Source organism: Alligator mississippiensis, chromosome 4, assembly GCF_030867095.1.
Source record: "Alligator mississippiensis isolate rAllMis1 chromosome 4, rAllMis1, whole genome shotgun sequence".
Classification (NCBI taxonomy): Eukaryota; Metazoa; Chordata; order Crocodylia; family Alligatoridae; genus Alligator; species Alligator mississippiensis.
The window spans coordinates 247,276,618-247,292,364 of NC_081827.1; the positions used below are offsets into that span (position 1 = coordinate 247,276,618).

Below are 15,747 nucleotides of genomic sequence, written 5' to 3' on the forward strand. Positions count from 1 at the left end.
GGTGCTGTGGAAGGAGCCAGCTAGCCCCAACAGCGCTGTAGGAACCGGCCCCAGGAGCACAGCGTCTGCTGGCTGTTTTTAGGCTGCCCGTGTTATTAATACCCGGCTCTCCGGGGTTGTGCACGCAGCAGAAATGCGGACACCCGATCCTTCCCAAACATAGTTTCCGTAGCAAATGCGCGGACGTGCTGTGTCATGAGTTATGCTGCCATCCTCACTGGGGCGTTTGGCTCCGCGGTGGCTTGCTTGGTCAGGCCGGATAGATGCAAAAGCTGCTTGCGTTGGTCAGGAAGCTGCCGGACGGTTGCGAAGGGTTGACAGATTCCCAACAGAGTGGCTGGTTATGGGCCTCAAAAGTCACTGGGGTGGTTCTTAGTGGCTCCTTGGCTGAAAAAAGAGAGGAGAAAGTTAAATGAAACAAGTGATCAAGACCAAGAGATGTCGCCAAGTCCTGATCCAGGCTCAGACCTTGATGGGCTAGGAAGCAAGGGTAAAGGGGTCCATGTGTCCTCTAGCAGTGGGGAGTGAGGCATGCCCTGCTTGTGTAGTAGTTTGGGGATTGTAGTGTAGTTCCCATGCTTGAGATTTGCCCCCCAGGACCTGGTCGGTGCTGGTGTGTGCCTGCTGAGGGGTCCCTGGTGGGCACCGAGTGGGAGAAGAGTGGTTGCACAATGTCACAAGCCATCATCTTTTGGACTTGCTTGCCCAGAAAGTGCCTCACCCTCCAGACTGAACATGGGCCCCCAGCCTGGCAGCAAACAGCTTGGGGCCAAGGAAACACCCAGCAAACGGGAATCAAACCAGCTTCTGAAGCAGAGTTGCACCCGGTCCTGTCAGACTGGTGTTGGGGCGGCTGCAGTAAAGGTGGGAGGGTGTGGGGAGGCTGCAGGAAGCCCAGGCAGGGCTCGCATCCCCCTCCTCTCCAGCCTCACCAGCAACGAGTGGTGCAGATTGCGGTAGGGGGTGTTAATAGGATTGATTATTTAGCATTTATAATGTGCCAAATGGGTCAAGGCTTTGTCAGGTAGTGCAGAAGTCTGGAAAGGCCGTGCCCCTCCCAGCTCATGTTCCAGGAGACAAGACGTGGCAGGTGGATGAGACGGGGATACTCTGGCGTATTGCAGTCCTGTGCGCAAGGGGCTGCACAGATGCATCAAAGAGCTGGACCTGAGGTTTCAGTCCAATGCATGTGACCCCGGCTGGCTATTAAAAGTAGAAGGTGCAATCCCAGTGGGCGATGACCGGCGCTTGCTTTGCTAAGAGCGTGCTGGAAGCAGCAGCACACTGCTGGAGGGTCAAGATGTGTGTACTGCCATGTGGCCTGATGCCCGTGATTTCAGATATGTCCCATGTGATGTGTTTGTTTGGTCCCCCTCACCCTGGCACAGCGTCCCAAGGCAGCTGTTAACAAATCAGAGGGGAGACACCTGTCAAGGCAAAGCAGGGGAAAGCTCAGTCCCTCTGGCTGAGTAAAGGTCAGGCAGCCTGTTATAAGGTCGCGTGGGCTATGCCCTTAGTATTTTGCATAGCAAAAGCTTTCTTGGGCTTGTCAAATCCAACAGTGGTCGAGAGCAAAGAGGGAAAAATGCTAGAGCCGTGGAGCGAGGGAGGCCTGCGGTATGCTAAAGACATTCGCTCTCATTGGGATGCGGTGCACAGTGCCGCTAGACCAAAAATTACAAGGGAGGGATGTGCTGATGCCGTACGGAGGAGTAAAGCCCAACGGCCTGCAGGTTCCTTGCTATCTAGCGTGATTGGGATTACCATTACCAGCTACTGCCCTCGCTGTCGCTGCAGCAACTGCTGTCGGTAGACCCCAACCCTGGCGGCATGTGATGGGTATAAATCTTTGTAACCCTACCCAGGCCAGATGTTTGGGGCCGGAAACAAAGCTCTGGTCTTTTATCAGCATTTCTAGGGTGTCAAGCAGAGTGCCTCTTCTCACTTCTTAACTGTTGACGGGGGTGGGAAGGGAGGAAATCCACAAACCAGAAGTGTCCCATCTGTCCAGGTGGCTGTTGCTAAACCTCTTTTGGCCTCACACAGAGAGAGTTTGATATGTTTGTCCAGCTCAGGTAGACCAGGGCCCACAACGGTGGCAAGTGGATGAGACGGGAATACTCTGGTGTATTCTAGTCCTGTGCAAGGGGCTGCACAGACGCGTCAAAGAGCTGGACCTGAGGTTTCAGTCCAATGCACGTGACCTAGGCTGGCGATTAAAAGTAGAAAGTAGTCTTTGGTCTTATTTATCAGTCCCGAAAGCAGTTGGCAGATGCCTGGGCCTTTTGCTTCTGCAGCTCCGAGAACACTTCATCTTCCCCCCCTTCTTTTCTTTTAAGCGGTTCTGCATGATGGATGCTTTTCCAGGAAAAGGAAGTTTTTCTTACGATTCTACAATGAAGAAAGATGGTGGGATTAGTTCACCCTGCTTACAGCCACATCGGCGAGGCCCTGGCTTCAGGCTCCCTGGGCCAGGCAGAGTTCAGAGGGCTGCATCCCTTGGGGCCTGAGGATGGGAAGGAATGAGGTCTCCCAGAGCTGCAGGGTATCTTCGTAGAGGGAATCAGCGGAGGGGGTTTCCTGCTAACCGTGCTGCCCAGATAAGGCAGCAATAAAAGGAGACATCTCGGTTCCCCGAGATGCCCAGAAGCAGCTTGAACTACGCACCATGCGTAACTGGAGCCTGAACATCCCACCACCGCCGGGGGGTTGGAGGGACCCGCAGGGGAGGCATTGCACCGTGCATGCCTTGCAGAATATCTTTGTCCTTTCCTCGTTGAGCTATAGATGAAGGGGGTCAGAGGGGTCAAACGCTCCACGCTCCTGTCTGATCAGAAGAGCACTGGGAGTATTTTAGTCGTGATCCTAGGAAGCCAGAGGATGTTGAATGCAGCTATGGTTTGTAGCTTTCTTTACAGGACAAAGGAAATACTGTGGACATTGGCTCTTGTGTACGACTGCCTGTCCTCTCCATACCGCTGGGTCCTCACATAGCACTGGGGCATCCAACAGCATCGAGGAGAAAAGGGAAGGCTTTATCTCCTGTAATGAAGTCACATACTTCTTTCCCGCCTGGTGTCAGGAACATACAGTGCATTTCCCATACTTGTCTCTTGAACATGAGCCATCAAGTGGCCTGGCTGTGCATCTTTCTCGTGGTTTTCTGATGTGTCTTGGGGGTGCGGGCAGAGTTGTGTGCCATGCCTTGACAGCCAGAGTCCCAGCACCCTCCCATAGGTTGGGTCTCAGCACTGTCGGAGTCTCCCTCAGCATCTGGGAACATGGTTTTGCCGCAGACACGCTCCTCCGGCTCTTGTGTCCAGGAGTCACTAGCAGGCAGCTTTATGACAGCCTTTCACGGCTCCTGCGGGGAGGGAATCGTCAGTACGGGATTCAAAACAGGTGACTTTGGAAGACTGCTTTCAAGTGGCCAGACTATGCATTGCTCACATTGCTTTCTGATGACAGAGCCCTCGCTGCATTCCCTAAACACCTCCATTCGCTGCAGCAGAAATTTGCATTTGGGGAAGAGCGTCCTTATCCTTTGCAAAAGGGTCTTCATCCATTTCCTAAGCCTCTCGTGCAGCACTTAGCACTCCCCTTTGTAACCTGGATGTGTCACGTTCCAGTTTGTTCAGTATCAGGGCAGGGGTAAAAAAGGAAATGCTCTTCAAAGGTGCAAAGGTAAAAGGAATCTGCAGAGCGTGGATGCGATGCATGTTAGAAGGAACCGGTGAGGGTTTGGATGGTGGAAAAAGAGAGAAAAATAAAGATAAGCAATGATTGAAAACAGCAAGAGCAGGAAGAAATAAATCCCAGAGGGTGTAAGTGGAAAGTTAGCAGAGAAGAGGAAATGGGGCTAAGGGCTGGGTTAGTGTGAATTCAAATGCCACAAAGACAAACACCTCTCCCTTTATTTTGACCCATAGATGACACCTCTCTGGGCCCCAGTAGGACAGCTCGGGAAAACAAGCACCTAGAACTGAAACACAAATACTAGACACAATACAGCCTTGATTAGCAGAATATGCAGCCGTTCACCTCCATGTCGCTGGGTCAAACCAGCTTGGCAGAGCTGGAGAGCGGCTACCAGGAGATGGGTGTTTGATGGCCCCTGGGCAGCGAGCTTGGTGGGTCTCAGCTCAGACTTCAGAAAACAACGAGCGCCATGAACAGCATTAACTGGTGGCTTCCTGGGAGTTTTGACCAAGGATAATGAACTGTCCTGGTCTTGCTGGAAGCAGCCCCTTCATGCAATGGGTGAGAGTCCACCAAGCAGATAGCTGCGGTGTAGCTGCCTGTCAGGGTCCTGTCCCGGCAATGAGACCGCCGGGTTCAGGACTATCGATCTGGCATGTGCCATCAGATCTAAATTCACGTGGCGTCCTGCTTTATGCTCCATGTTTCTTCCTGGGTGGACCAACCTGCCGTCCCTATGGTGAGGAGCTCATTCGTTTCCAACTGCTGAGCTGACTGGTAGTTTCCCTTCACCCCAACCTCCTCCTCACTGGATTTTCTTTTCTGTTTGGTGGATGAAGCAAACGCCACTGAGTTATCACGGGGCAGTTAAGTGGGTCAGCAGCCTGTTTGCTTGCGGCAGTCATGAAAATGGACACAGATGAACGCAGGAGCTTGGCAAGAAAACTCCAATTAAGACATTGATGTGCAGGCATGCGTGGTCTGAGCAGAAATAGGCACAGAACGAGATCGGTGACGGCTTTCATGTGGCAAGGGCCCAATCGTGAACTTAGGAAACGACAGCATCCTCGATAGGGGACTGCTGTTCTCACCACACATCCTCACACCGCGCTCCTATGAGGCCAGGAAAGATGAGTCCACTTTTTATGTTTGTGGAAACCGAGGCAGGGAGGAACTAAGTGACTTTCCCATGGTCACAGAGAGAGTCTGTGGCAGAGCTGGGAAGAGCCAGCTGCACGCGTGCGCCCAAGTCTCACCTCTGTGAAGACCCACATTCATTTTCTCTTCATTAAGGACTGTCCAACTCTTTCCACCGTACTGTTCCTGCAGGAGATTTCTGCCTTACTTTCATAAAGACAAGGCAATGGGGAATGGTCAGTCTTATAAATGATCAGTTAAGCCTTGCTAACTGTAGCCACCCCTGGGGACTGCAACCTCCGTTGTCTCTTCTCTGAACACAGCCTTATACGACATTCCTGGCTCTTTCACAAGGCCAGTCCTTCACAAGCAGAACCGGAGATGCCCCCTCTAAGTGTTATGGGATATCTTCTGCTGCACGTGCATCGAACCACGTTTCCACTCGGCGACGCATCTGACCATTTCTTAGCAGAAGAGATTCCCATTTGCTCGCGCAGTGACTGGTTCGAGGTAGGTCTGCTTGCCTCTGTAGGAGTTGCGTCGAATCAGAAAACGGATGTTTTTCACCTGGTGATGTACGCGCAGGTGCTTCTTGCGCTGGGGCGATGCTGGTCTTTCAAGAGCATGGAAAGATCATTATTAATTGCTTATGGGGGGTGTCAGTTGCTCCTCTCAAGTGAAGGTTAAAATGCTAATAAAGGCCCTTGCTTAAGTGCTCATGACAATGGCAATAATTATTGCTCTCTTTCAAACCTCCTGTTTCTGGGGTTATCTGGCCCAGTTTTATTTAAATTCTTCTAACTTTCTAGGTCCTTGCCTCATGGGTGTTACCACTGGGGTAGATACACCACCGGTGTCCTTGGCTGATGACCTGTTGGCTTGGCCAACACTTGGGTGTCCACTCTGATCTGATTTCGTGTATCAGGAAACTAATCTGGTTGACCAGGAGGTGATGCCAATATACTCACCTCATGGGTGCCTGGGTGTCCGCTGGCTGATTTTGAAAGGCCCTTCCTTGCTGAGTTGTTACAGAGAAAGAAATTGGGTAATAAAACACTTCTCACACCTGAAGGGCCTCTCAGAGAGGGGCCTGTTATACGTGACTTGCAGGGGTCTACCCCACTCGAGGAGGTGGCCAGCAGCCGTCTTGGGCTCCCCTTTGTGCTGGCAGCCCTCCTCCCCTTTGCCCCCCGGGCAGGCTGTGTGGCTGGGCTGCGATGCCTTGAGGACTGCTGCTCCCTCTGGGAAGCCAGCACTTTATTTTTAGTAAGGTTTTTTGTGGATTTTGCGGACAATGCTGGATTTTGCGATTTCCGTAAAATCTGCACAATCGGGATTTTGGTAGGTCCCTAGTGATTTGATATACCTGGTAAAGGTGATGTACCACAAAACTGATCAGGAGGCAGAGTAAATATGCTATGTGATACAAAACACAGGTAAATCCATCGGCAGGCACTGTTCTGTCATGGAAAAGGGATTCATTTTTTGGAAGGTTGGACAGAATATTAATGGCTTGAATCTTAAAGGTGATCGAAAGGCCCAAGTGCAGCAGGGCTGGACCTGATGATCTGTAAGGTCCCTTCCAGCCCCTGACATCTATGAAAAGGGGGGGAAAAGTAAAAAAAAGGTGCTCATTGTGCTTTCTTTTGGAAACTTAAAGAAACCCAGAAAGTCTTAATTTCTTTTTGTTTCTTTTTTAATGTTAGGATCAGGGGTGAGAACCCTGGAGGCCTCCATGGGGGACCAGAGAACTGGCTGGTGGACCCTCCAGGGACCAAGGGAACTGAACACAATTATGGAACAACAGGTCACAAAATTAAAGTAGTAGGTAGTAAGTTGAAAACCAACCAAAGGAAGTTTGTTTTTCACCCAGCGTGCAATGGAAGTGTGGAACGCGTTGCCACCAGATGTGGTGGAAGCTGATAGCTTAGCCAGATTCAAAAAGGGATGGACATATTCATGGAGGAAAAGGGGCATCAGTAGCTATTGAGCATGGGAGTTAGGGATACAGCCTCTGAATCAGAATTTCCTAGACCGTAAATGCTGGAGGCTGCAAGTGGGAGAGGAACAGGGGGAAAAACTCTGATCATACTCAGTTCACTCCCCCTTTCGGCATCCACGCTCTGCCACTGTGTGACACTGGATGTTGGGTGAGATGGACCCATGGTCTGACCCAGTAAATGACAGTTCTTATGTTCTTGGACAATCTACAACTCAGCTGGTTTTGTTAACACAAATTTTACTGTAAGACTTTGGAGAAAAACTCTTCGATAAATATTCAGCAGGCCGTCCCTTCCACTTACAACCAGAATGCTCCTAATTTACATGTATTAGTCAGGAATGTATTTCAGAAAAAAAGCAAAACTAAGACTTGAGTTTTTTTTAATACTGGGTATTTGCTTAGGGAAAAAAAGTGGTGGGAAATTATTTTTAAGCGACAAATTAATCACACCTTTCACTTCCTTCATTCAGCATAGAATTGCAGTAGTTGACCCTAAAATGACTGGATGTAGGAATAATGTATTTACTCAAATACAAGACACATTTTCTCCCCCAGTCAGCATTGGGAGGGCATGGGGGTGGGGTATGCCTTGGATTTGAGCACTGGGCTGGGGCAGGCAGAGGCTCAGAGCTGAGCCATTGCCTGCCCCGGGGCCAAGGTGGTTCTTGTGGAGGGGCAGGGGGGCACGGGGGAGACTTGTGTGTGTTGCTTAGGGGGTGCATGGGGGAGCTTGCTTTCTCCCCTGCTGCTTACCTTCAGCTCTGGCTCCAGCTCTGAACCAGCCAGGCTGGGGCCCAGAGCTGCTGCTGCTGTTTCTACCTGGCTGGGCAGGGTGAGGCTGGACTGGGACCACGGCCACTGACTGCCCCAGAGCCGGAGCAGAGCAGAGCAGCAGAAGGTAAGTGGCAGTGGGAGGGAGGAGTAGAGGGGCTAGGCATGGATGTGGGGGGACAGATGGCTGGGTTGGGGGGCAGGCACAGGCATGGGGGATAAGTTTCATAGTTGGTAGGGTTGGAAGGGACCTGAACAGATCATCAAGTCCGACCCCCTGCCCCGGGCAGGAGTGAATACTGGGCTCATATGACCCCAGCTAGGTAAATATCAAGCCTCCTCTTAAAGACCCCCAGGGTAGGAGCCAGCACCACTTCTCTTGGAAGTTGGTTCCAGATCCTAGCCGCCCTGACTGTGAAGTTGTGCCTCCTGATGTCTAGCCTGAATCTACTCTCAGTCAACTTATGGCTGTTATTCCTTGTTACTCTGGGAGGTGCTTGGGGGAACAGTGTTCTTCCCATTCCCTGCTGGTCCCCCCTGGTGAGTTTAAAGATAGCCACCAGGTCCCTTCTCAGTCTTCTCTTGTGGAGGCTGAACAGGTTCAGGTCCTTTAACCTTTCCTCATAGGGCCTGCCATGCTGTCCCCTGACCATGCAAGTAGCCCTCCTCTGGACCCTCTCCATGCTGTCCACATCCCTCCTGAAGTGCGGTGCCCAGAACTGGACGCAGTACTCCAACTGCGGCCTGACCAGTGTTGCGCAGAGGGGGAGGATCACCTCCTTGGCCCTGCTTGAGATGCATCTGTGCATGACAAGGTGTGGTTGGCCTTCCTGACCGCGTCCCCACACTGTCGACCCATGTTCATTTTGGCATCAATAATGACTCCAAGATCTCTCTGCCTCTGTGCTGATGAGAGGGGAGTTCCCCAGCCTGTAGGTCTGCTGCTGGTTCCTATTGCCCAAGTGCAGCACCCTGCGCTTGTCAGTATTGAATCCCATCCTATTCTCAGTCACCCACCCCTGTAACCTGTCCAGGTCTAGTTGTAGCCTGTCCCTCCCATCTAGTGTGCCCACCTTGCCCCAAATCTTGGTGTCGTCAGCAAATCTGAACAGGGTGCTTTTCACCCCCTTGTCCAAATCGCTAATAAAGATGTTGAACAGTGTGGGCCCGAGGACCGAGCCCTGGGGGACCCCACTACCCACATCCCTCCAGGTCGAAAATGACCCGTCCACCACCACTCTCTGAGTACGACCCCTCAGCCAATTTGCAATCCATTTGACTGTGTAGGCATCAATGCCACGGTCTCCTAGTTTTTTAATGAGAATGGGGTGAGAGACAGTGTCGAAGGCCTTCCTGAAGTCCAGAAACACTACATCCACCACGACACCTGCGTCTAAGGATTGTGCGACCTGGTCATAAAAGGCTACCAGGTTGGTCTGACAGGACCTGCCCCTAATGAACCCATGCTGGTTGCCCCTGAGCATCCTCTCCCTGCTGGTCCTTCCCAGATGTGCGCCTGGATAATTTTCTCAAAGAGCTTCCCCAGGATCGAAGTAAGACTAATGGGCCTATGGTTGCCTGTGTCCTCCCTCCTCCCTTTTTTGAAAATGGGGACCACATTGGCCCTCTTCCAGTCATCTGGCACCTGGCCAGAGCACCACGAGTGCTCGTAAAGCCATGCCAGGAGCCCTGCGATGACCCCTTCCAATTCCCTCAGCACCTTGGGGTGGAAAGCATCTGGACCTGCTGATTTGAACATGTCCGGCCCCTCCAGCAGTTCCCTAACTCGGTCCTCCCTGACCCTAGGCCTGGCGGAGTCTCTCCTGGGTCCGTCCTGAATCCTGGTGGGGGAGATGTCCCGGCCCCTGCACAAAGAAATGGAGGCAAAGAATTTGTTAAAAAGGTCTGCCTTTTCCTCTGGTGCAACCACCAGATTGCCAAGCGTAGCCTGCAGGGGCCTCGCATTACCCAGTGCCTTCTTTATACTCCCTACGTATTTAAAAAAGGACTTTTTTTTGTCTTTGATCCTGGATGCTAGCCCTAGTTCTGTATCTGCCTTAGCTTTCCTAACAGCCCCCCTGTAGACCCGAGCGATGGAGGTATACTCCTCTTTGTTGATAGACCCTTCCTTCCACTGGGTGTACTCCACCTTTTTGGCTTTCAGGCATTTCTGAATGCCTTTGGTGAGCTGGGGAGGGGCTTTTGAGCACTCTTGTCCCCTTTGATTCTCGTTGGGACTGTCACCCCCTGGGCTTAGAGGATTGTTTCCTTAAGGAACTATCCACTTGTCTTGGACACCCAGTTCTCCAACTCTCCAGGATCCCAGGGCCCTTCCTACTAATCTCTTCAACTCATTGGAGTTGGCCCTCTTGAAGTCAAGGGCTACTGCCTTGCTGCAGGCTCTTCGCACCCTGCGCTGGATGGTGAATTCCCGTAGGCGATGATCGCTATCACCCAGGTGGTCGAGGACCTGGAGTCCCCTCACCAGGTCATCGCCTGTGGCCAGGACCAGGTCCAGCAGGTGGTGGGACTGTGCACCTCCTGGGTTAGATGGAGGTCCAAGAAACCTTTGTGAGCGGTCCGACCTGGCTGACTGCTCATCCCAGCAGATGTCCAGGTAATTTAGGTCACCCACGACGACTACATCCCTTGCCTTAAGTGCCTCTGCAAGCTGAGCCGAGAAGGGCAGGGGGTAGAGGGCAGGCGGCGATGTCTTTGGTGCTGGTTAAACCTCCTGTAGAGTTAAGTGCAGTTGTAGGCTGCACGTTGTAAAGGGGACGAGGAGGAATGAGAGAGGACAGCACAAAAAATGATACAGGGGTTAGAGGAAAGATGAAATGAACTAGGTACGTTTAGCTTGGACAGAAAGACTTATTAACGAGGGGGACACCATATCTGAAGGGCTGCCGTAAACAAGAGGGAGAATATCTGCTGTTGCTGCAGAGGGCAGTGGCTTTGACTCGGGCGAGATTCGTAGATTCATAGATGTCAGGGTCGGAAGGGACCGCAATAGATCATCGAGTCCGGCCCCCAAAAAGAGGTCAGCGATTCTCAACCAGAGTGTTGCGAGATCCTTTTAAGGGTGTCCTGCAATTTGAGCACTGCTTGGTTTCTGAACACCAACGCATGAATCACGAGATGAGATAAACCCAGAGCTTTCACGCGGGAATTCATCACATCGAAAAAACACTGGGCAACTGTGGTCTTTGCAACACCGCAGCCCGGCGAAGGGTATTGAAACCCGACAACTTGCTAAGAAGAACTTTTCCGACTATTTGAGTTGGTGTAATAAAAAGATATCAGCTTTACCCAAAAAAACCTTGTCTACTTCTCTTCTTTTTCTGCATTAAAAAAAAAAAAAAAAAGTGAGTGGCAGCGAAGAGCCAGCATTTTCCAGGGGTTGTCCTGAGTCTAAAAAGACCGAGGCTCGGATATTAGGAAAAACCATGCTTTCCGCGAGAACAGCGAGGCGGTGGAAGAGACCGCCCAGGGAACTGGCGGACTCCCCTTCGTTGGAGGTTTGCAAGACGAGGCTGGGTAAGCATCAAATAAGGATGATCACAGGACTCCGGGAGCTGGGGCTTGGCGGGCAATGCTGGTGGGCTGCCAATGCAGGTCACGGCTCCTGCCCCCCACCCCCATGGCAGGCTGGGCTGAGGGGGGGTGCTGAGTGCCACCCCCAGGCCCCTGGGAGCTCCCTGTGTCCAGCAGGGGGCGGGCTCCTTTAAGAGTCGCCTGTCCCTTTAAGAGTCAGCTCCGCAACCCTTCTGTTCCGGAAGTGACTGAAGCCTCGACCTTTACCCCGGAAGTGTTGCCCGGCAGGCGGGGGGGGGGGAGGAATTCATTAGTTCCCCGCGGAGCCTCACTCGACACCTCCCCCCGATCTACATCCGGGCACCCCATTGCGCACGCGCAGTGCCAACACTGACCTCATCCCCCACCCCCCCGCCGCGCGCGAGGAGGACTTGCATGAGGGAGTCGCTCTAGCCGCGCGCCAGCGCTCTATGGTCAACGCGGCGGGGAAGCAGCGCGCATGCGTGAAGAATCCCCTGGAGAGGGCTGGGTGGGAGCGGGCGCTGGTGCATGCGCACCAGCGCCCGCCTGGCCCCGCGGGGCCCAGTGCGCCTGCGCGGAGCTCCATTCTCTCCAGCGGCAGCAGCAGCAGCAGCGGCAGCAGCCATAGGCATGCAGTGCAGCCGGCCTTGAGCGGGCTCCAGGCCCCCCCATGCAGGACCCCTGGGCTGGTGGCCTCCCCCCCGCCTGCCCCTGCAGCAGAGCCAGGTAAAGCCCCCTTGCCAGGGGCAGGGGCTGCAAAGTGGGGGTTTGGGGGGGGGCCCAGCTTGCAAAGGCGCTGCCCTGCTGCAGGGTGCACCCTGGAGGCCGAGCCCAGTGCTTCCCAGGGGGGTCCCCTCCCCCCCTTGCAAGGGGCACGAAATAGAGGTGGTGCTGGGAGGGGCTCCCCCAATCCCCTGCACCCCCCCTCCAGCGGGACCGTCCGTCTCCTCCGCCCTCGTCCCGGCGTGGGCGCGGCGCGGGCGATGCCGCCGTCCCCCCCTCCGAGTCGAGCTCCCTCCTTCCTTTGTCTGGCGGCGGTGGGCTGCGAACCATTGACGGAGCCGCCGCGGGCGACGACCCCTGCTTTGCACCGCGCCGGCGGGGCTGCAGGTCTCATCCGGCGCCTTCCCCCGACACGTCGGCGGGGGCAAGAGCCCGCTCCTGCTTTCTCGGGGGGGTTTCGCAGCCCACGCTCGAGCCCCGGTCGTAATTGCATTGCACCCGATGAAACGCATCCCGGCAAAACTTGTTTAAAGCGGAGGGAGAAGGATGCAAAATGCCGCCGGACGCGTTGCTTTTCCCCGTAACTTCCCCGGGCGGGAGGGATTCGTGCAGCTGAGCGAATAGCTGCGAGGGTGCGAGAGCTGGCTGCACCGGGGAGTTCGGGGTCGGTTCTGCCCTGGGACGGAGGGGCGTCCTTGCAGGACGATGCAGCCAAGCGGCAGCGGTGCTTGGATAAAAGCTGGGGGCTGTGTAGAGGTGGGCTGTCTTCTGGAAGAGGTACAGTTCAGTGTTGGTTGTGAAGGATGAACTTGCTAAAATGCATAGTAGAAAATGCACGTTTAAAAATCAGGGAAGAACGTACCTAAGAAACGACGAGGAAGAGCGGGGAGTCTGAATCCTGCAACCTCCTCGGTTTGAAAAGCAGTGTTTTGGAGCAGTGCTTTTTAGGCGGCTGTTTCCTGCCAGTTTCGACTGGATCTGGCGTCTCCTATTTGACCTGTTTAGTGCTCAGTCAGCTCCCGGGGACGTCTTTTATAGGAATTAGATCCAGACCTGGCGAGTGTGTCAGTGCAGGGAGGGAGGGAGGCTGGGTACTCGGCCACGTCCTGTCTTCGGAGGGAGTTCAGCTAAGGCAGGAGGTGCGAGAGGCAGACAGAAACCAGGTATGAATGTAAGGAGGGTCTTAATTAAGCTGCAACAGGATTATTCAGGGAGTCCCTGACACCACACAGGTTGCATGATCATCCTCAGAAGATGACTCCGAGGTGGGGCAGTGCTGGTCTCCCGTCCCCTCCTCCCACCTCCCTGGTCCTGAGCAGGTGGAGAGCTGACTTGCTGACGGTCACACAGGGGGTCTGGGGGTTGTGCCCACAGCTGTCCTGAGGCCCGGGCTCACGTCCTGCCCGGTTGGACTGTGGCGTCCCTCTCCGAGCCCGGTGTCATGAGTCAGCATTCCTCGTCGTCGGCTCGGGGATGGTTGCTCGGAGGAGCTGGCAGGGCAGGGAGGCCGGCTCCAGCTCCGTGCCCGAACCTGACACTCTTTTCCAGGATGCTGGCACTGTCCCTGAGTGTTGTTATTAAACAGTCCTAGCTGTGGCTCCCCTTGTTATATCACCCTTGTCTCGGCCAACTTTCTCCCCCGGTGCTGCAGGTGGGGGCAGCAGCATGCGACATCGGCTGTCAGACAAGCCCTGGGTAGATGAAGTCATATGGTCCTGACTAGGGGAAGGCGAATGGCTGTCTGGGCTAGGTGCAGCAGGGAGGGCAGCTCTCCAGCATCACTGCTGCTGGCCCAGTATGGCCCCTTGGCTGAGGCAGCCCCTGCTTTTCCCCACCACATCCTCCAAGCACCTCTGTCCTGATCTGCTGTTCGGCTATGCCAGCTCCTTTGAACCGCTGGGGCTGAAGTCTAAGCCTAGTCTTAGGCTGAAGTCTAGCCTAAGTCTAGTTCGGCGAGGCTGAGTTGTCTCTGCCATGGTGCTCTGCTGCCTGCAGCGCGTCGGAGTCCAACTTGTCTGGTTCCTTACAAGCCTCCCAGACAAACTGTGAATTCCCCCCCATACACTTTTTGATGCCTGGAAAGCTCCCTGAAATTTTGCAGTTGTTTGGACACGGTCTTCAAAAGCTATTGTGCTGCGGACAGAGGAATGCCGCTGAGCTGAGGGTTGGGCCTTGCTTTGCTAGCTCGATCATTCAGACCAAAAGCAAGACAACAGCACGTTTGTGAGACGGAGATCAGTTTGAGCTGACCCATGTGATGTTCCCTGGAGGGGCAGTTGCATGGGGTGTGTGAAAACAAGTTGGGCTGCCAAAATACGGCTGTTGTGAACTATAAAAACCTCAGCCCAGAATGGCTGGAGAGGTGTGAGGAAAAGCAGATACCCTCAAATGACAAGAATCAAAACTCTGGAGATTTCTCTCTTCTTGGATGGACCCTGTCACCAGTAAGCTTTGAGTCTCTTAGAAGCTGATGGCTGGTCCCTTCCAGAATGAGGTCTGATTTCAAGGAATTATGCCTGGCCCCAAAGGTCCCTACTGGCTGTGGTTGTTTTACAATTGGGAAAACAGCATGTGAAGCAAATGATGCATGTGCCAAGTCTGCTTCATTCGGTGCTGAATGCACAGTGCAAGCAAATGGAAGGTCTCCTCTGTCTGGGCTCTGGTGATTTTAGGCGTTACCTGCACAGATAGACAAAGGGGAAGGAAATAGTCAGACATGTTATTTAGAAGCATGATCCAACCTCTGCTGAAGTCAGTGGGTATCTTTCCCATTCGGGCTTGCCCAGACTAGGTGTTAAGGGTCTAGTATAGTCTAACTGAGGTGTGCTCTAGATAAGGTATGTTGTCTTAAATACCACTTGAGTGGTATTTATCTCCCCAACTTTTAATTAAGTTACAGTACAACCAGTCAGCACGTCTTTGAACGATGCAGGCTAAAACATAACTCTGCAGGCTTTTTGACTGCGCTGGCTAATGCAATGGAGAAATGCACTATTTTTTACCTGGCGAGCAAAACCTCCTGCTTTGCACGCCTGGTTTTGTTAGTAGGATGAAGGGGTACATTCATGCACTGGGAGACTTTTCATGGGGGACTCCTCTAGGTCTTGCTCTTATCTAGCCTTGTAGGCCAACAGAATGGTGCTTTCTGGCCGGTTCTGTATTCTGGTTAGCTTTTTGAATTACATCCATCATCGTGGTGCTGCTTAGTATTTTGGATGGTGATCATCAGCCCTTAGAAGTGTTTGAAACCTTTCAAAGAGCTATTTGAGTAGTTGCAGGGTAGGGGGGTTGATGAATTAATCATACAAGATGCCAAGCAACAGGCATGCTGTAATAAGCCCCCTGCTTTGTTATAAACACGAGAGATCACTCTCACCTTTGTGGCAGCATTATTTCTCTCGGTCAAGGATTTTTGTATTTATTTTTTTTAAATTTCAAAAGCAGCTTAGCTGAGGTTTTAACCTCTCTTGTTCTAGGAGAACAGAAAGGAAAGCTTCTTGAGGCATGATAATTACTAAAGGTCAATGTCGGCTTTCATCTTGCTACTATCTAGTTTGGGGACTTTTCCTATTCCACACTCACTCGCTTGGCCAAATGGCTGTGGGGTCTGGTCCCCGAGGAGGGAGCGTGCACTAGTTGGCACATGGCTTTGGTGATGTGGGCAGGGTGCCGGAGTTATTTTTAGAAAGGAAATGTCTTTAGATTATCGCAAGGGAAGGGATCTTAAAAAGCCTGATTTGTTTACCCTCTCGCCTGGCTGACAGTGGGAATAGATTAGCCCGGCTCCGGCACAATGCGGCGGTGTTTTGATTTCCAATCCAGACTCAGGCACTTTAATTTTTTTTAGAAATGTTAAAATC

General features: G+C 53.0%; 1 protein-coding gene across 1 annotated transcript in view; it reads left to right on the forward strand.

The window, feature by feature from the left end:
- Nucleotides 1-11,714: 11,714 nt before the first annotated feature.
- Nucleotides 11,715-15,747, forward strand: part of CLASP1 (cytoplasmic linker associated protein 1) — a 246,024-nt gene continuing 241,991 nt past the window's right edge. Inside the window, exon 1 of the mRNA XM_059727486.1 lies at nt 11,715-11,890. The gene's annotated coding sequence lies outside the window, so the exon portion shown is untranslated. The remainder of the gene's footprint in view (nt 11,891-15,747) is intronic.